The sequence below is a fragment of the Myotis lucifugus genome, unplaced genomic scaffold (genome assembly GCF_000147115.1).
Source record: "Myotis lucifugus unplaced genomic scaffold, Myoluc2.0 scaffold_63, whole genome shotgun sequence".
In the NCBI taxonomy this organism is placed as follows: Eukaryota; Metazoa; Chordata; class Mammalia; order Chiroptera; family Vespertilionidae; genus Myotis; species Myotis lucifugus.
The window spans coordinates 5,993,466-6,001,267 of record NW_005871111.1 but is presented as its reverse complement, the minus strand read 5'-3'; the positions used below and the strand labels follow the sequence as shown (position 1 = coordinate 6,001,267).

General features: G+C 44.1%; 1 protein-coding gene and 1 non-coding gene across 7 annotated transcripts in view; one reads left to right on the top strand and one right to left on the bottom strand.

Annotated features, from left to right (window-relative positions):
• Positions 1-7,802, top strand: part of GNG12 (G protein subunit gamma 12) — a 117,237-nt gene that overhangs the window by 81,342 nt on the left and 28,093 nt on the right. The gene's annotated exons all lie outside the window — the stretch shown is intronic.
• On the bottom strand, positions 7,144-7,250 carry LOC111826260. The gene has a single exon (XR_002829544.1). It is a non-coding gene; the product is annotated as a U6 spliceosomal RNA (small nuclear RNA).

Here is a 7,802-nt window from a genome sequence, read left to right as displayed (position 1 = left end):
ACACTGGGGGAGTAAGGGAGGGCAGGGGATTGTCAAGGGCGGGGGGTGGGGGAAGGACACATATGTAATACCCTTTGTAATAATTATTATAATATTTTTTAAAATAAGTAAAAAAAAATTTACAATCACAAAAAAAATATATATATATGTCAAATTTAAATAGGGCTTCTTTGTGCATGTGGGACAAGGTTAAGGAGCAAATTTACACAAAGGCAGACGAGTAAACCTAAACTGTCCGCTTACCGTGGGGCCTCACCCACCGTGCAAAGGGTCCTCCTCTCCAAAGGGCCTCCTCCTTATCTAATCTAGGTTTCACTCCTGTTCTGTTGCTTTAGGCCAGTGATGGCGAACCTTTTGAGCTCGGCGTGTCAGCATTTTGAAAAACCCTAACTTAACTCTGGTGCCGTGTCACATAATAGAAATTTTTTGATATTTGCAACCATAGTAAAACAAAGATGTATATTTTTGATATTTATTTTATATATTTAAATGCCATTTAACAAAGAAAAATCAACCAAAAAAATGAGTTCGTGTGTCACCTCTGACACGCGTGTCATAGGTTCGCCATCACTGCTTTAGGCTGTATCTGCAGCAAATACAAGAAACATTGGTGCCATGGAATTAGGTGCAGTTTTTATTACTTACTAACAAGCATGCGTTGCATTTTGTTTCATTTAACTGGGCTGTGATGTTGTTTTGCCTACCCCGGGCTGACAATGGCAAGAAGAACCTTGCTTCTGCTTCGGGTACGAGGTACAATGCGTACTAAACCTTGATGCTGAGAATCCAAGATTTAAATTCCTAAAATACTAGAGGGCATTTTGTTTTCACCCAGCTTCCCACTCCTTCCTTACTTCAGATTCCAGGAAGGTGACTTGGTGATAACGCTCCACCCAGAGACACTATTGTTAGCAAACCCAGTGTTACTGAGAGTTTTATAATAAGCAATCAGAGACTTTTGTTCCTGTATCTTTACTCTTCTAATGAGTAAAACACCAGTATTATACATGCCATCATCAGAATATTTATGGTACCAACTTGCCATCTAATACATGTTTATTGTTTTTCTTTAAATCTATTTCAAATGAACCCATTTGTTAATTTAGCCATTTCTCAAACAATGCCATCCGTAAAACCATTTGTCTAGTATGTCATTATCGTCTCCTAATAAACATTAAGATAAACATTAGTTATTATTAAAATAAAGAATGTATGACTGTGTGCTAGTACCACCAAAAGTCACTGTCTGTTCCAAAGACTGGAAAATCGCATTTTGATGCAGAGACCCATCAGAGGGTATAATTTGCTGTTTCTTTTTTGAGGTAATATGTGTCACTTTGAACACACTGTTCTGCACTAGTTTTCTTCATCTTCTTTGGACTCTACCTATCATTTGGGCCCCACTGACCATTCTTTGTATTCCTCTATTGAGATAGTAGTCACACTGACCTCAGAGAGCCATGGTGGGGATGGAAGCTCTGTGCTCGGTGCCTGGCACAGAGTGAGGGGCTGTCTCTCCTCTCTGCTCTGTGTGGGAGTTTGCTTCCCAGCTCAGTTCGTCAAATTCTTGGGATCAGAGAATTCCTGAATTCTTTCGTGAACATATTGTAGTAGTGGCTTGTCTTCAGAAGATGCCCAGCACGTATCTATGTAAATGATTAAACATGTGGTGGTTGTAGAAGGCGGGGAAATAGCAGAGACTGGGGTCGTGAGGATAACACATATCTTGGTGGCAGTGTATTCATGCACGTTGCTGTGGATGAGTCCCTTTGTTGACTCCCTTCTTCAAGGCATTCCTGAAAGGCTATGGGAGACTCTCTCTGCCGAGTTCCCCCTCATTCATGCTGCCTCTAGGTGGAGAAGGAAAAAGAACTGAAATTCAGTCTCAGGAATTTGGGAGTTCATATATATATTTGACTTAAAGAGGAAGGGAGAGGGAGAGAGAGATAGAAACATCACTGATGAGAGATAATCGTCCATCGGCTGCCTCCTGCATGCCCCTCACTGGGGATTGAGCCTGCACCCTGGGCATGTGCTCTGACCAGGAATCAAGCCTTGACCTCCTGGTTCATAGGTCAACACTCAACCACTGAGCCACGCAGGTCAGGCAGGACTTTGAGGTTTTTAATACCTAAACTTATCATTGGTCCCATCACCTGCCTGAAACATTGGAACAACTTTCCCAAAGATGGCTTACCCTGGGGTCGGACTCGGATGCTCGAGGACCCAGGCCAGGACAGCAGAGCTGTGAGTGAGGCTGGTCCACCTGGGATCTGCAGCCTCAAGGGAGTGTGCCTCTGGAAAGAAGCCAGAAACCTGGACTTTTAAGTGAAAAAGCCCAATTTCTAAATGTTGGCTTCATTTGTTGTTGTTGTCTAAATAATTCTCTGCGGGCCAAGTAAAACAAGCCTGTAGGCCAGCTTCTACCCACCAGCTGCCAGTTTGTGACTTTTGACTTAGATTTTGCTTCCTTGATGGATTTTATAGTTTGCCCTTCGACAGACATTTTCTCAATAATGTATTCCAATGCTATTCTAATTGTTGTAAACTCTAAGAATGCTGGAATGGAGGAGTGATTTGTAACTTTGGTGGCCAGCTCCTCCAAAATCTGAGATTGCGCTCTTGGACCTAAAGCAGAGGCTGAAATTTTGTCCCTCTTTGCAAACAAAGGAAACAGGTGCCAGGTAACTTGGTAGGGACTTTGGTTTAGGATATGGTGAACTTTCTTCCAGGAACTTTAAGAACAGCTTGAAAGAAAAGTTCATGTTGGCTACACTTGTCAATGACATTATACAAGAAGATCATGACCTTAAAGTCCAGGTGTGCAATCAGTCAGAATAGCCAGGAACTCTGATTTGTTTATTCTTCCCAAAGGCCAAAGAAGCTTTAAAAAGCAAACCAAAAAAATGTAAATTGTAAGAAATGCTTTTTAATTCTCAGAACTAATCTTTAAGAAGTATTTCTCTGTCTCCTTTCCCCACTATCTACACTAATAAAAGAGAAAGATGCAAATTGACTGTACCTTTGCGATGCCCACCAGCAAATGAATAAAACTAAAAAAAAAAAAAGACCGTACCCTATTATGAAATGATGTTTACTTTGAATTTATATTAGTTCACACAAACACTCCATCCATGCTTTTGTTCCGGCCCTCCGGTCCAGTTTAAGAACCCATTGTGGCCCTCGAGTCAAAAAGTTTGCCCACCCCTGATCTACACTAATAAAAGAGAAAGATGCAAATTGACTATACCTTCGCAACGCCCACCAGCCAATCAGGAGTGAGCATGCAAATTAACCCAACAAAAATGGCGGGTTAATTTGCATACAGAGGCGCCGAGCAGCCAGGGGCAGGGCCTCTGGGCAGCGTGGGAAGGCAGAAAGGCTGCTCCAACAGGAGCAAAGGCGGTGCCAGCAGCCAGGGGAAGGAAGGCCCATTCTTGCACGAATTTTTGTGCATCGGGCCTCTAGTATATTTTATAAAAATGTACTGAGGTCAAATTAGCTAAGCTATATGATTAATGCATGACTTACACACCCCAGTTGAAGTGGAAATAAACAACATGGAGATGTATTTGAAGGAGTCATTTGTTTAAAAAAAAATTTCTTTTAAAAACTAGTGGATGGCCCGGCTGGTGTGGCTTAGTGGTAGAGCGTAGACCCATGAACTAGGAGATCATGATTTGATTCCCGGTCAGGGCACATGTCCAGTTGCGGGCTTAATCCCTAGTAGGGGGCATGCAGGAGGGAGCTGATCAATGATTCGCTCTCATCATTGATGTTTCTATCTCTCTCTCCCCTCTCCCTTCCTCTTCTGAAATGAATAAAAAGACATATATTTTTAAATAATCACAAGAAAATCATCATTTGGAAAAAAAAAAGAGCTAGTGGATGAAAGTATAAAACAGGTGATTTCCTATTTATTCATGGACTACTATTAGGTTATAGATGAGGTGGACTTCTGAGTGAAGTCAGGAGCTTTCTTGACTCTAGTTCAGAGATTGGCACACTTCTCTCTGAGAGCCAGCTGGTAACTACTATAGGCTGTTTGGACCATACAGGCTCTGTCACAACTACTCAGTTCTGCCGGCAAAGTGGATAATACATAAGCAAGTGGGCATTCTATGTTTCAATAAAACTTTATTTGCCAATAATATGACTGCAGACAGGATTTGGCCCATAGGCTGTAACTTGCAGACCCTTGCTCTAGGTAGGTGAGAAAGAACTTAATTATATTTGTTATGTGTTATATTCTTACTAGAGCCCCAGTGCATGAATTCGTGCATGGGTGGGGTCCCTTGGCCTGACTGGCGGTCAGGACCATCTCACCCAGTCCCAGTTGGGGCCGGCCGGAAGGGGGAGCAGGAGGTTGGCTGTGGGAGCACACCGACCACCTAGCTGGCTGGGGGGGAGGGACCACGGAGATTGGCTGTGGGAGTACACTGACCTCCAGAGGGCAGCTCCTGCATTGAGCATCTGTCCCCTGGTGGTCAGTGCACATCAGAGTGACCGGTCCACAGATCGTTCGGTCAACTGGTCATAACGGTCGCTTAGGCTTTTATATATACAGTGGGGCCTTGACTTATGAGTTTAATTCGTTCTGTGACGGAGCTTGTAACTCAAATTACTCGTATGTCAAATCTTAAAGTGAAGGAGTGAGACACATGATGCTGGGCTGATGTTGTGGCATTCACTGTGACGTTCGCTGCGCCATCTAGCGGTGGGGTATCTGAAGCTGGCTCGTAACCCGAATTTTAGCTCGTAGCTCTAAGCAAAAAGTCGGCCAAGAGACGGCTCGTATCTCGAAAAACTCGTTCGTCGGGACACTCGTAAGTCAAGGCCCCACTGTATATAGGTTTTTCTCGCTCAAAACAATAATAACAAAAGAATATTTATAGTCCTATTTAGCAAATTAACTTTGCTTTCTATGTTCTGACCACTCTGTCCATTTGCATGTATAATTTTTATGTAGCTTAGAATAGCATGGGTAAAACTATTTTATTTAATGTAATAACTTAGATATTTTAATATAGCAATACAACCTCCATAACATATACTTTCAGTGGCATAGGATTCTCCATCTGGCTGACATGCTGTAATTTATCCATTTCTACATGTTGTAAATTTTTATTTTCTTCATTTTAAATATTTTAATCAATATGCCACAGTGAATATCTCTATACATATACCTTTTACTTTGGATTATTTCCTAAGGATAAATACCCTGGGTTGGGATTATTGGTTCAAAAGATATGAACGTTTTTTTGCCCAGCCTAGTGGCTCAATGGTTGAGCATCGACCTATGAGCCAGGAGGTCACAGTTTGATTCCTGGGCACATGCCTGAGTTGTGGGCTCAACCCCCAGTAGGGGGCGTGAAGGAGACAGCCAATCAATGATTCTCTCTCATCGTTGATGTTTCTCTCTCTCTCTCTCCCTCTCCAAAATCAATAATATATATATTATATATATATATATATATATATTTTATATCTAGAAACATCGATGAGAGAGATCCATCAGCTGCCTCCTACACGCCCCCCAGTAGGGATGTGCCCGCAACCAAGGTACATGCCCTTGACCGGAATCGAACCTGGGACCCTCCAGTCCCGCAGGCCGACGCTCTATCCACTGAGCCAAACCGGTTCGGCGAAAAGTGGTTTTAAAAGAGTTGTGACTACGGACAAGCCCACAGCAGTTTGGTTTCACAGGGGCCTTCACGGCCACATTAGACTCAGATTAAGCATGTCCTTTGGTCTCTGAATATGTGGCCTCACTGTGTCTGTCCGAGCCCAGCTCTGGTTTGCTCTAGCCTGCCGGAGTGGAAACACACTTCCCTCCCTCACCCCCGGGGCTCATCTGCCTCAGTAATGGGAGGGTCATGAGGAGTAAATCTCTAACTTTCCAAGTAGACAACTCTGAAGCAGGCTCTTCCTTTGAAGTCATAGGCCTTGAACACCATTTCCAAAAGGCCAGCCCTGGTGCCCTGGGCCAGCCAGAGCCCCTCTGCTCTGAGATTACCTGGCATGGAGCACACATGCCCATACAACACCCATAACAAGTTTTATCACCTCTAGAAGGTTGGCCTTGCCTCCCTGCCATATCCCTGGAGCTTCACGTGGGGCCTGGCACGCAATGGGTGTCCAGTAAACTTAGGTTGTATTGCGATCTTGCCCCTGCATGGAAAAGCTGCCAGGCGTTGGTGGTCAGTAGATACAAAGAAGGTTGTAAGGACTCGCTCTGTTCTCCAGCAGAGACTGGAATTAAGGTGGTCTTCTGAGCCTGGAACTGATGAAAAGCCGAACACAATGGAAGAGATGGTATTCCTGGGGCAGCGGCAGACAAAAAACACGTAGAATATGCCAGGGAGTGATCCATGTTCAAAAGAAAATGAAGCAAAGTTAGAGGAAACAAAGTGACAGGTAAGGTAGGGTGAAAGGCCTTCCTGGGAAGGTGATGTGAGCAGAAAACGGAAAAAACAAAGAGGGTAACCCATGCACATAGCTAAGGAAAGAGCATTCCAGGCAGGGGAACAGCATATGCTAAGGCCCTGTGGCGGGAGTAGGCCTTGTACATTTATGGGAAAGCTAGTAGACCACAAGAATTAGGAGAGTGGGAGACAAGACTGGAGTAGTGGCCACAGGCCAGATCTAAGGTCTCATAAACCATGTAAAGAACTTGGAATTAATTCTAGGAATGATGGGAAACCACTGAAGGATTTGAGAAAAAAAGAACAATGTGATCAGATTGGATTTAGAAAGCTTCCCTCCAGCTGCTGATTGTGAAATAAACTGTAGGGCAGCGGGAGAGAAATGGGAAAGGCCAACTAAAAGGCCATCGCAGGAGTCTAGGAGCGAGATGAGGGTGGCCTGGACCACGCTGGGAGCAGGGAGTTGCTATATAGAAGCCTCGGTTCAGGATGTGTTTTTGTAGGTGGTGCCAGCAGAGCTACCTCTGGGGTTAAGAGGAAGAAAGGAGTCAAAATGACTCCAAGTATGTGGGGCCTGAGCATTTGGGTGTGTGGTGCTGCCATTTTAGAAATGGGGAATGCCAAGGGAGGAAAGATTTTGGCCGACATGGGGGGAAGAATTGGAGGTGGTTTACACATGTTAAGTTTGAGGTGTGTTTTATTTTTTATTTTAATTTTTTAAAATATGGAACATTTCACGAATTTGCGTGTCATCCTTGCACAGGGGCCATGCCAATCTTCTCTGTATCCTTCCAATTTTAGTATATGTGCTGCCGAAGTGAGCACAGAGGTATGTTTTAGAGACAGCCAAGTGGAGATGTTAAGCAGGCGGGTGGATATTAGAAGCCAGAGCTCCAAGGGGAGGTCGAGGCTGGAGGTAACCAGAGAGAGGGCTCAGGATCATGGGAAAGACTTGGCGTGGACCAGAGCGAGCGCTGTGTGGACAGTGACCACGCCGGTGGTATTCACCTCTGTGTGCCCAGCACAACCGTTCGGTCTGTGTCTGATGTGTCAATTAGTCTGTGGCTATTCAGCTGTTGCATGATGAATGTGGTTTAGTGCAAAACAAAAATCACTAACTGAAAAGTGGCTTTATTATTCCAAACAAAAAATAGAAACCTGGTATGTAGTTTCTTAAGAAATGATTGGCATATGATAAAATCAGAGCTTGAAGCCATTTAATGGAAAAGTTCAAAGTGTGTGGACAGAGGGTGGTAAGGGGAGCAGACGGGGTATTGCCAAGGCTGAGAGAACGTTCCTGGGGGCCGCACATCGACTGTAACCTGAATAAGTAAGGCCTTGAACGTCAGCGCTCTTGTTCAAGTATTTGGAGATGTT